General features: G+C 41.2%; 1 protein-coding gene across 3 annotated transcripts in view; it reads left to right on the forward strand.

Moving 5' to 3' along the window:
• Window positions 1-13556, forward strand: part of KLHL29 (kelch like family member 29) — a 391592-nt gene that overhangs the window by 178144 nt on the left and 199892 nt on the right. The window lies entirely within an intron of this gene.

The raw sequence follows: 13556 nt of genomic DNA on the forward strand, positions 1-13556 counted from the left end.
CAGGGGCTCTGGCGTGGCCCTAACCCCTGGAAGAGGATCGGACATAAGCAAGGCGAGCCACTGGATTCCTTTAATGGAATACCCTTTCGCACATTGGAGGGGCAGGTGTGACAACCTCTCCTCCTCTCCACATTGAACCAATGCCTAACCGCCAAACATTAGAAAGTTTTGATGATTTGCTACGCGGCAGGTGAAACCCAAGTGGCACTAGCCAATCAGCCAAGTGGGAAAATTCCTACCGGGACCCTGTCCCAAGATGACCCAAGACGGCATAGCAAGGTCATGATGAACCCTAAATATAGGGAGGGTGGGCAGGTGATCCGGTGCACGAGGCGAAAAAAGAGGAAGCTCAATGCAACGTGCAGTGGTACATATACAGTAGGTCCCTCGGTTAATGCATGAAATGATCCCATTGGCCAGAAATACCCCAGCAACCGAGGGATCACCAATCGTGTTGTTGTGGCTATCCACTCGCTCCCACCCACAACAGCAGTGAGGTCAGTCTTTATCATCTCACCGCAGTGCGTGCTCTGTGGGAGGAGGACAAGATTCAATAAAATTGTGAAATATTTTTGCATGGTCAAACCTTCTTTAGAAATTATTACAATGGATAGTGTGAATTAGCTCCACCGTGCATGTATGTGGCCATGTTTAATAGTCTGTTGCGCTTTTATTTCATTTGTGTTGGGGTAGTAGTCTCTTCCCAGTATTTTATGAGGTTGAAGCAAAAATGCAGGCATTGTCTCTTCTGAAAAATGTGCCACCTTCAAGTATTAGTGGCATTCTAAGGTTTGTAACTTATTCCACAAATACATAAGATGGTCACTCAAAAACAGTATTCAAAAAACTGAGGAAACTTCTTAATAGTGGGTTACACCTACCCAGGCATATTCCTTTTGGCATCTTCTGAGACATTTATGTGATCTACAATACTAGTGTGGCTTTTCCGCAAAGGCAAGTGATGTTTGATCTACAGTGACAACCATATACTGAGAAATTTGTACTTGCTAATGTTTCAGGGAGTTATATTTTCAAGGTCTGCTATTTTAAACAACTCGTTGCTCTGTTGCCTAGATCTGCCACAGTCAGCATGGAAAAAGAGATATGAGAGCATTTAAAATGTGCTCCTTTCCTTATAGAAAGATCTTGAGAGCAAAATAGAATTGGATGCCAAGTACGCACAACTGTCAAGGAGGGCACATGAAAACTGTCTTTATATTGGGTCTATAAACACTCCCCGTTTAATTGGTTTATTCCAAATTTCACTCTCAGATATTTGAATACAGTGATCTAGGCTTAATAGATAGGGTTAATATAATCTAGATTTTTAAAAAACATATATATGGTGGAATTCAATGGTGCACTCTCCCAATCGTTCTATCTTCACAAGCACTGCAGCTTACCAGATGGAACGAGGTAGTTCCAACTTTTTTATAGGTCACGCAAACTTAATAAGGAGGCATTTCCTCACCTTGGCTTTGTGCATATGTAGAAGCGTGCATATGACTCAGCCAGAAGCGACTAAGTCATCCTGGCCACATGACCCAGAAGCTGTCTGTGGGCAAACGCCGGTTCCCTCGGCCTATAGAGCGAGATGAGCATGCAACCCCAGAGTCGTCCGTAACTGCATCTAACGGACAGGGGTAACTTTACCTAGAAGTTGTGATTCCTGCTTTGGGTTCCTTCCAACTCCACATTTCTATGATGCTATGATACCTGCTCCCCCCCATGTGCTCTTCTGTAGGATTCCCCCCCCCCCAAGGCCAATTTCAGGAGGCAAGGGCATATGGGGGAGGTCCCCATTATGCAAGCAGAGTTCTTGCACAGGGCTTCCGCTTTTAAAGCTGGTTAGATTAATCCTGCCCTTACATACCTGCCGACATTTCTCTGATGAAAATAGGGACGTCCTATTCCATAATAATAATAATAATAATAATAATAATAATAATAATAATAATAATGTTTATACCCCAAGCATCTGACTGGGTTGCTCCAGCCATTCTGGGTGGCTTACAACATATATAAAAACACAACAAGACATTAAACATTTAAAAAACCTTCCCTACACAGGGCTGCCTGGATAACTCCATACCCTCCAATGTTTATCCAATGAAAATAGGGACGTCCTAAGGAAAAGCAGAACATTCCGGGATCAAGTGGTTGAAATAAAATGAAAAGATTTATAATTTCTGACATATACACTCTCTATGTATATGCTAGCTTTGAAAGAGATGGATTAATTTGACTCTTCCTTGTGTTTTGAAGCTTCTCGTATCTACATAGAGAAACACTAGACAGCAGCGTGGAAAAGAACTTAGCAGAGGCAGCTATACTTCATCAGAAGAACAGCCAAGAGCTTTAAAGGAAATTAAAATGAGCCATAACAATGGGAATTCACACAAGAGCATAAAGGATCTTTTTGAGATAAATAAAACATGCCTTATAAGGCATTGAGGGGGGGGGGAGTCCGTAATAATGGGAACTGTATCTCAAGGGAAACAACTGGAAAAATAAAAATAAGACTTCAGACATCAGGCCAGAGCTTTGTGTCAGCATGCTTACCAAAACTACTACTTCAAACACAATCTCCCCATTCTTTTACTCTGTTCTCTTATCTCCATGCCATGAGAACGGCTTATATCTGCATGAAATGTATACCCAAGAGTAACTATAGCTGTGGGGTTTTTTTGGCTGTGCAGACATTTAGGAGGCCTGTGAACAGGTTGTGAAGTTCTGTTACTTAGAGCTTCCTAATGAGCCTTCTGTACAAGCTGACATTTCAAGTTTCTCCAAATATCTACAGCAAAACAAATGCATACAGGTATGCTTGGCCAGCCATCGGTCCCGGGTCATGGAAACGTGCTTAAGACACTGATTGTATTGAAGTAGATCACCTGCCAACGCATAGGGCCTCATTGATAGGCAGCACCGACAGTTGAAATAAGGAATACTGCTTCTTTTCTTGCATTGCCAAGGAGATAGGAGGAGTGGGATTAGCATCCTGCCTCCTATCCCTGTCAAGAGACACATACTGGAGGAAAACTAGAATTGGACTCGTACTTGACAACCGTGGACACTTTCTTAAAGGCTGCCTCTTTGGTTTAGAGCAATAATTCTAAGGCTCAACTTTGGGGAGTTAAGAACCCTCCAACTACTCAACGATCCCTTGTGTTCTGATTAGTGGTGGAGAAAGGCCCGAGTACCTGCTAGATTTATTCAGTTTCCTTGCAAATGCCACTTTTTTGTTTTAAAATTCTACAGTACTTGACTTTCCTTTCGCCACCCAACTGATGATGATACACAAGGTCTTGGTTTGTAAATACAGTGCTGAAGTCGCTGCTGCATTTCGCTTAGAGCTCAGGGACTTTTTCTATTGCACTATTGATTTTGTGAAATTCATGTTGTTTAGTACCATATGAAACATCAACAATACAAGGTTCTTCTTTTAGTTTTTAGGTTTTTTTCTTTTCTTTTATGGCCCACATGCTCGTGGAATACAATGTTTTGCTAATTCCCCTTTATCCCACTTTGACTATCTCAGTGTACCAGAGAGGAAAGTTCTTTAGTTGTCTTCTGACATTCTGCATCTTTCTGTTTTATACTCCACGATTGTTGGCTCTTCTTGTGGATGCTACTCCTCCAGGCAGTTTTTGAGACTTAAAAAAACCGAAAAAAGATCAAAACTTTCCTTTAAAGGAACTTGTACAAACCTCTCTTTGATGCACCACAGATCTTGGATTAAAATCAATGCAACAGCAACAACAGAAGAAAACAATTATCAATATTGTGTACAGTCTCTAAATTTCTAAAACAAAGCTTTCTTTCAAGTCTTCCACTTGCTAAAAGCCAATGGGAGGGCTTTGACCCGATTCTCCAGAGAGTTTGCTTTAGAAAATGTTTTTTTCTTTCATTCTTTCTTGTCAGGTTTTTATATCATGCCATCTTAGACAGACTCAGACTTTATATAAAAAAAAACCTAAAAATGAAGCTGAGGACGCAAGGGGGGAGAAGGTTAATAAAAGAGATACTAGGGCCTAGTTTATGCAAGTAGAAGATTATAGAATAAGAGTTATTGAGCAATAATATTTCAGACTTGCAGTCTTTGTGGGTAGAGAAGGAGGTATCATAATATCCACCCTCGCACAGCCGCCCCCCCCCCCCAACACCTTGAAAATAAATAATTAGTTGGGTACAGGCTTATACCCTATCCATTCCCTGACGTTAGGGAATTGGGGGGGGGGGGTTGTCTTTAGATGAGTAGGCAAATATGCATTCCTGTCAAAACCACCACCATCATTGGAGGCTGAAATAGTGCCATACAAAAACAATGTAACTGGCCCCTGTTTGTGCAGATCAGGCTACTGAGCCCCAAAGATGTAAACTACAGTTGACTCTCAATCTATTTCAATCTATCTATTTAAGCTACGTTCCAGGCATAGCACATAAAACCAAAATTGTGTACAGTATATTCAAAAAGACACTCTCCCTGCACCACCAGACCCTGTCCCAATGTGAGCGCAATAGCAGGCGGGATTGCCAATGCCCCCCCCCCCCCAGATGCCCGCTCTCTTTATTATTTTTTTAGGCAAGCATGTAAAGCTGAATTTTCACAAGATAAATGTGCATAAGTTGTGAGTCGCCTGTATAGCAAAGATGAATACTATGTAATAAAAGCATAGATAAATGCCCTGCAAAAGTGAGTTCAGGTTTGGCTGTAACTAAGCCAACCAAGGCTTAGGTCCAGCAGGAGAACCAGAGGAGAAACCAAGAGGTCACAGTCTTCTCACCAGGATCCCACACATTTGCACTTGATCATGGTTTGGTTTAGCGTTACGTGTGAACTGGGCCATGGTCTCTCACATTCTACCAGCTCTTTTCCTCGCTGTAAACGGTTTGCCTGATGTGCTTCATCTTTACCCAATAGGCCAGAAACAATGAACTGATACAGACTTAAATCATGCTTACATTAGACCAGGCATCCACAAACTTCGGCCCTCCAGATGTTTTGGGCTACAATTCCCATCATCCCTCACCACTGGTCCTATTAGCTAGGGATCATGGGAGTTGTAGGCCAAAACATCTGGAGGGCCGCAGTTTGGAGATGCCTGCATTAGACTCACTGATTCCTATGGTTCCACTGTCATCATGACTAAAGCTGGATCCAAACCAATAATTAAACAGCCGGGTGCACTGAAGTAACTTACCCCCTCACCTATTCCCTTTTCTCCTTCTCCATCCTCTCAAACCATTTCAGTTCGAACTTCGGAGACATGTTTGTTTATAAATTTATACCCCACCTTTCTGCAAAAGTCCCATCAGGCAGCTCACACAAAATGGACGGTACAAAATTAAATAGCCTAAAAACAAAACACAGAGCAAAGCAAACTTAGCAAGCAAAATCAACATCAGTTAAACACAAACAAGCTGCAGTTTTAACAGCAGATCACTCAGCAGAGGGCTGAGAACAAAGAGCAGTCCTTCCCTTCCACTCACTCGTTTCTTTTGCCAGCCTTAATCGCCTCTTGCTCCGAAGATCATGCTACTCCAGAAATTCTTATTGTCAGATGCCTTGACAAATGGCTACGTAATACAATGTGTCAACAGGTGATGTGCCCAGCTCTGTCCTAACACAATAAACATCTTGGCAGACTTGAAGAGGTGGCCTTAATCCCATCTGTTAGTTTGTTTGGAGCTGAAACCTGTGTAATGGGAAATAACAAAATATAACCCCTTACAGCAAGTGCAAAACTTTGTGCTTCCAGTTCTGTGTATTTATGGCAGAATAAATGTATGGGGTGGACTGCACAGCTCAAGCTTACATCCTTTTTCTCTAGATGGAGTCTCTGTCATATATTACGTGACCTTAGAGACATTCCAACAAATTATGAGTGCATCTTTCTGTATGTTACCTGCTACATGTTTTATGGTTTGAGCTTGAGAATTTCCTTTGCCTTGACTGGTTTTGTAGAGTGCAAGCACACAAACCGATAGGGGACATAGAACTGAACAGGTGGACATGCTGCGAATATTTTTTTTGCCACCGTGCATCTCCTTTTCACAACACTTGGTGCCAGAACAGCAGTTGCAGTAGAATAACTACAGCCATTGGAATTTCACTTGGCCAGTTTTCCAAGTCTCCCCACTACCAAGTTGGCTGGGCTTGTTATATTCAGTGACTGATTAGAGTATTCTTAATATTTTTGTTAAAAAAAATATTGGAAGCTGTTGCATGCAAAAAGTTAACCTTTCATCCATCAACCCCCAGCTGCCAAAACTTATCTCAGTACTCCCATTTCTCCCCTCCCAATTTGCAGCTGAAAAGCAGGACTGTTGTGTGCTTAGCTTTTCCACCGCATACTCATCACCAACATTATTTTCTGGCTCATAGTTGTAGTGTTATGAAAAGAAATGGCTGGGAACAGAGGAAGGGGAGGAAGCTTTTTAAAAATATTTTTATTAATTTTCCAATAAAAACAGCCAATTAACATATAACCATAATCCAATTAAAAACAATAAACTAAAAAAACCCAAATTGCACTCTATTAATTCCCCCCCCCCCAGGCTTCCCATAGTCTGGACCTCTTGAAGTATATCTCCCATGTCTCGTCCCTGCCTCCTCCTTCTTGTTCTCATATTTTCCACATTCCGATCTTAGTGCTTTAAAGTTCTCCGTCCCTGGCTATCTGATTCTCAATCATATCCAAAATTGTATATCCTTACATCCATCGAGTACAGCTTTATTTGTAAATAGGTATTTTTCTAACTATCTATTTACCAGCGCAGCTTTTCCTTACTTCATTCCAATCTTCTGATCTGCGCTGCTATCCAAATCTTCGTTTAGAGTTCAATGACGCAGCAACTCCCAGGTTGTTAAGTTACTCGCATCTGGGAATCAAGCTTTTAGCAGCACCCCTTTTACCTTTTGCTTCTTCACTGGAAATCTAGGGAGAGCAGTGGCAGCACTGTTTTGCAGCAGTGGCTGGTACAACAGAAAACATGTCTTCCAAATGTGTACCTCTAATCGTTGTCACTGAAATTTCCAAGCTTTATACTTAACGTTTCTGATGCACCTTGCTGTACCCTATCCTCCTTGCCTTCTTTTGGCCAACCACAAAGATTGTTTAGTTAACTACTGCCAGATAGGAGTACAAAAGTGGTGTTGCAACGTTCTTGTAAAGACATTTGCAATTTAATGCATTGCCCTAGAGCAGGGGTTGTCAACATGCTGCCTTGCAAACTTTGTTGGACTCCAACTCCCATCAGCCCTAGCTGGCATGGTCAGTGGTCAGGGATGATGGGACTTGTCATCCAGCAGCATCTGGAAGCCCACAGCTCCCTAAGCCCTAGAGCAGGCATCCCCAAACTCGGCCCTCCAAATGTTTTGGGACTACAACTCCCATCATCCCTAGCTGACAGGACCGGTGGTCAGGGATGATGGGAGGGAATTGTAGTCCCAAAACATCTGGAGGGCCGAGTTTGGGGGTGCCTGCCCTAGAGACATGAACCTGATAAGAGGGTTACTGCACCACATAGTCATATCCTTTTGTTCACTTCCAGGTAGACCAATTCATTTCTCAGCTTTTGGTGTTTGCTGATGAAAGTCCATTATCCCCCCCCTTTTTTTTGTTCCCTTTATGATTTCTCCCATTGAAGAGAATGATAGTCAGGTGCCAAGAGCATTGTCCAGATCAGGCAGTCTATCCAGGGACCTGAAAATTTCTCACATAAATACTCAATTGTTAGATTGAATAAATGGGCTGAATTGTTAACGATTTATAGACCCTTTATAAAGGGGAAGGAGATGCGTTGAAGTCACGAGCACCTGAATTGATCAATGCTCTCAGTGTTCTACCAGAAACACATCTAAAGAAAACAGTAATAAAATATGTAGTAGCTCCTTATGAAAAGCTTCTATTTAGAATGGTAGCTTTTGAATGTGCCTTACAAAGAACAGGCTTCATATTCCCCTAAGGAAGCTATTGCACTAGTTTATTAAAAAAAAGGTTCATTTCTAATTAGCCCAGAAACATTTTAAGAATAGGACAAGGCTTTTTTCAATGGCAAGAAGTTAACTAAACCTCCTTGGGTTTGTTTGTTAGGAAGTGGTTTGTGAAAGATTCCACACGTTCCAAACCTTTGGCAGGTAAAAACGGAATTTTCTCAAAAAACATAGCTCCCTCCACTGGACATCAAAGGAGCATACACCTCACCTGCTGCCATTGGCTGCATACTATCAGTAACAACAGAACATTCCAACCTTTAACAGAAAACAACAGCAATGCGGGGGAACCGGCCAGGCCGCAGGGGTTTGTGAGGGGGACAGGGTGGGGCCAATCACAGGGATGACCCAGGGTGGGAGGAGGAGGGGGCAGAATAGGTCATAGGGTGGGACAGGGTGGGGGGAGTCACAGGGATGAGCCGGGGGTGGGGGGGGAGGAGGGGACAGAATAGGTCATGGGTCGGAACAGGGTGGGGGCAGTCACAGGGATGAGCCACAGCAACACGTGGCCGGGACAGCTAGTACAGTAGTACCTCGGCTTACGAACGCGATCCGTTCCGGGTCGCAGTTCGTAACCCGAAAAGGTCGCAAACTGAGCGCCGCTTCTGCGCATGCGCGGGATGTGCGCGTGCCGAAAACACTTCCGGGTTTGCGGAGTTCATAACCCGAACTGTTCGCAACCCGAGTGGTTCGTAAACCGAGGTACGACTGTATATGATAAAATAGCATCTTGGGACTTGTTGAGTGGAGAAACATAAGGTGATTTTCAAAGCTGGCTGGTGCACCTGAAACTGAAATGTCTGTTGCAAGAAGTAGAAACGTAAAGGGCTTTCTGCCATATCTCATTGCTCACATACCACTTGGAGGTGAAAGTGAGCAAGGAATTCTCCCCTCCCGGTACCCCTGTCAACCAGAACTAATATTATTGTTGTTCAGGTGAATGTGTCAACCTGGATAGCTCAGATGGTTAGAGTGTGGCGCTGAAATGCCAGTGTTGTAGGTTTAGTTCCTTTATGGAACAGCTGCATATTCCTGCATTGCAGGGGGTTGGACTAGATCACGCATCTCCAAACTTCGGCCCTCCAGATGTTTTGGACTACAATTCCCATCTTCCCCGACCACTGGTCCTGTTAGCTCGGGATCATGGGAGTTGTAGGCCAAAACATCTGGAGGGCCGCAGTTTGGGAATGCCTGGACTAGATGATCCTCAGTGTCCCCAAGGGTCAACAATATTCATTTGATTTGATTTGTTTAATTTATTCATATGTTCAAGGGTTTATAGGCCCAAGTGAGCTGAATGTATTAACTGAAGTGAACAAAACGAATAAAGGGGAGTGTTGTCCTAGAGTTAAGTAGTTGTGGTAATAAGTCATAAGGGTAGGAACCTAAACACACCTATATGAGAATTTCATTGAAATCAACGGGACCAACTTCCACATAATGTTTTAGGGCAGAACTTTATATTTAACTAATTCTTCTAACTGATTTGTTTAAATACTAAAGAAGTAATAAAAATTAAGTACTGTGCATTCAAATTAAATCTTGGGTTTACCATAGGTGGCTTATGCTTGCTGTTTTACACTTGTTAATAAAAACACCATGTTATAACTGTGTTTTCAGTATCCCAATAAAATAGGTTCATAAACCAATATTTAACCCACAGCAATGACTTACCGTAGTTTATTAATTCATTGGTAGTAGGACAAGCTTCAATTTTTTGTATCCTCTTTCTGGTAAATGTTTTTAAAGTAGGTACTCACAGGATTTCACTGTTTTATTCCCCATCTGTCATTTAAACAATTGTTTGGGATTGTGCTGCTGCTGCTGCTACTCCTCTTTGGTGGTAGCTATGATTTTAGTTGTATATGACCTTTTTCTAACATAAAAGTATATTATTATGTATATGATAAGTTAGGTGCCTTCATAATTATATAGAAAGGCAGGATATAAATTCCAGAAATAAAGAAAATTGTCCTTGGTGTGGTTCCTGTCTGTAATGTATGCATATCTGGGAAACTATGAGTTCATCACAAATCCACTCTCAATCCTTTGGCGAACTTGTGAGCAATAGATTTCAGGGTTGACACCTGTTGCTTATTTCAAAGAATAGCTCCCTATTTTGTAGTCAACTTAGATTTGCAAACAATGCAATTCTTTACATGCTTACCTGAAAGCATGTCTCAGTGTGTTCATCATGAGAGGATATACTTGTTGAAGATTCATTCCCCGTGTGTGCAGTCATGGGATTGTTGTCTATCACATGACGGTATATGTTTTCATTCCACAGAGTGGGAAGTGACGGAGACACGATGTTTGTGTTACTGCGTTCCGTGAAGTGGGACTATTGTCCTTTGTTCTTTCTCTTTGCTGTCTGATGCTAGAGAGAGAGGGAGCCATGTTGCTGAGGTCTGTGCAAGTTGTTCATAAACTATGCCATGTGCAAGTTGTTCATAAACTAAGGTGCTCTTAAACCAAGGTACCACTGTATCTGGGAAGGATATACTTGGATGAGGGCTGCTGTTGCTCACTGACCTCCTTGCTGCTTCAGTTTCCAGTATGCCATCTCAAACAGTAGACTTCCCAGCCTTACGAATGCAATCACAGCCTGGGAGCTCCCTGGTTATGTCAGCGTATTGACCTAGGCTTCTTCTTGGTCCTAACTTACTCAGTTTTTTGACCTGCCAAATGACAGATTCACATTAAACTTCACAAACCTGTTTCTTTCTCTTTTCTTTTCTTTTTTACTAGTTTTCTCATTTGGGGAAATTTTAGTTTTCCTGGGCAAGTGAAAAGACTTGACCAAAAAAACACACCATTATCTCTAACAAAAAGCAATTTTTCATTTTATGTATGATACTTTCTTGTTTGGCTTCAGAGGAAGGAGTGTATTGGTTCAGTTCCTCTCCAGTGTTATTTAAGGCATGACTGTACAAAGTGTAGGGATGTGTGCTTGGCTTTTCAAAACACTTCAGCACAATTTTAGCTTACGTTTTGCATCCTTCATACGATCAAGGTCAGAGCACTCTAAGCAGGAACAGTCAATTCATTTGTTGTATGCATTATATATTGATGCCAGAAAAGTATTTATAACTCTGTCTGGGCTCTTAGATATACTTTCAAGTGCTCCTTAGAAGAAAGACTGTTTGGGAAAAGGGAAATTCTATTTCTGCATATGTTTTATTTTAGAATTCTTAAGGATGAGTTCAAATAGATCTGCTGTATCCAGGTCCAGACATTTGTGAACATGATGCACAAAAAGAGCAAAATAAATTTACAAATTCTGTAAAGCTTTGTGGGCTAGTGCAGACACAACACCAGGCATCCCTTAATCAAATGGAAGGATTGCAGAATCCCCTCTCTGACCCATTCCACAAGCCTTGTTCCTTTCATACTCAGATTCACATTAAGTAGTGCTGGATGTTTCATCTTTATAGGCATTAACTATGCTAACTTCAGTAAGAACCTAACCTTGCATGTATATTAAACCAGGAATCCTGGTTACATCTGCATTAGATCTTCCTATTGCATCCTCCTGAGTTCAACAAGGATCTGTCAGAAACTTAACTGATTAACTAATGGTTCCATATATGGTTAACATACTTTCCCCCCTGTAGACTGAAAGTTCATATTATAGATCCCAGATGAAAACAAAGGACATACAACTGTGGAATATAGAACTATATGGAAAATAAAAGTATTTTCTTCAACTCCTACACTAAATCCCTGAGTGCAGTGATTTGGAATGAGATGCCATCAATAAATGGATGGTGCCTGACTCTGCTTCTCCTTTTTGTTAGACCCAGGTGAGGCTGGCAGTAGGAGTGTTGTCAGTGCCTGGACGTGGCAATGGCAGGACCAGCCCACCCAGGAGGCAAGGTGAGCCGACTGCCTCAGGCAGCAGGATTCACAAGGACAGTAGATTGCAGTCTCTCTCTTTCTTGTCCCCTTGTTCAGGATGTAGATTTTGCCTCATCTCTTCTTCCCTGGCGTGGAGGGGAGGCACCATTTGGGGGTCTGCTGCAGGTGCGAGAATATATTGAGCCAGCCGAGTAGTGGACTGTATGAGGGCGAGTAAACTGAAGCTCAGTGCAGATAAAACTGAGGTACTGATAGGGGCTAGTTTGTCTTCCCAGTTGGCTGGGGTTTAATGCAAAGGTTTGTAGGGTGGCCCTGTTAATCTACTCATTTTCTAATCTGAGAGTTGCATGGCTTTGGTGACACAGTTCACTTTTTATTAAGGTTGTAGCAGGTGTATGCGTTTAGGGTGTTTTGACAGGATTACTTCTGTAGTAATAAATTAAGTCACATGGTTGTTTATTTCCTTTACATTTGATTTAAAATTTTAAAAAAGTGTTCTTGTTGTGACCCCACTATATTTATTTAAAAATTTGTAATGGGCCTTTCTTTTAAGACTCTCATTATATAGCATCTTAATCACAGAGTCTATTTTCTGCTCTGCTTTGCATATTGATGTAAATATTTGTTTATCCAAACAGTTATGAGCATTTATGCAAAAATGGTCACGAATCAAATGGGGAAAATATGGTGATTTGTTGTTTTAATGAACTTCTAATTTCAAGATGGCTGTCATGTTGAGCTCCTTGGGTTTATTGAGACCATTATTCACACAACTCCATCCCTCCATCCCTAAATTTAGAGGTTCTTTTTAAAAATCACATATAGGCTGTAGCTTACTGCTCATGTTACGTTGATTGACCTATTGTCATTTATTTTTCTTCAAAGATAATTTTTATCTTATTTTTATTTTTATCTTATTTTTAGCTGATTATATATGAGTGTGCAAGTGGAGACCTTTTAAAATGCTTTACTAAAATAAATATTTGTCCATAATATGAAATGGTACAAAGTATGTATGATGACACAGGGAATTCCTTTCTATTTAACCAAGGAATAGCTTTCTAGTTCCTTTAATAGCATTCTTCTGCTTCCATTTCAGAGATTTTAATTCTTCCAAAATTGCCATATTGGAGTCTTAATTCCTTTCTATTACTGTGCTCTGAGACCTTTTATGATGATGAGGAAAATTAGTCTTTTTAGCAAGTAATTACTTAAATTACCTTAATTATCTAATAATGTAATGTCAGCAACAAAAATTTATATATACTTCAGCAGAATCATTATAATACTGATTAAAGTAATTGTCAGATCCTAAATACTAGCATGTCTTTCCCCAAAGCCGGGTATATACACACACACACACACACACACACACACACACACACACACAATTTCAGTGTGCCTTGCTCTGTGCAATTTGGCTTGAGGTGTTTATCATCCCAGTCAGTGATGGCCAGAAAGGTATTTGGGATAATTAGTTAAGTGATTCATAATTGCTGAAACATCTGTCTGAATTAATCCCAGCAAAAGTAGCAGTTTTATTGAACTAAAAATATTCTCATAGTACATTTGGCTAAATTGCCCTCTTGGAATAATTCGAAAGGCATCTGGGAGACATTTCAGCCCATCGTCTCCACTTCTGCGTTGTATACTGTATATTCTATAATCGCTTACACATCATGTTTCATGATGGCACCTT

Source organism: Zootoca vivipara, chromosome 3, assembly GCF_963506605.1.
Source record: "Zootoca vivipara chromosome 3, rZooViv1.1, whole genome shotgun sequence".
Taxonomy (NCBI): Eukaryota; Metazoa; Chordata; class Lepidosauria; order Squamata; family Lacertidae; genus Zootoca; species Zootoca vivipara.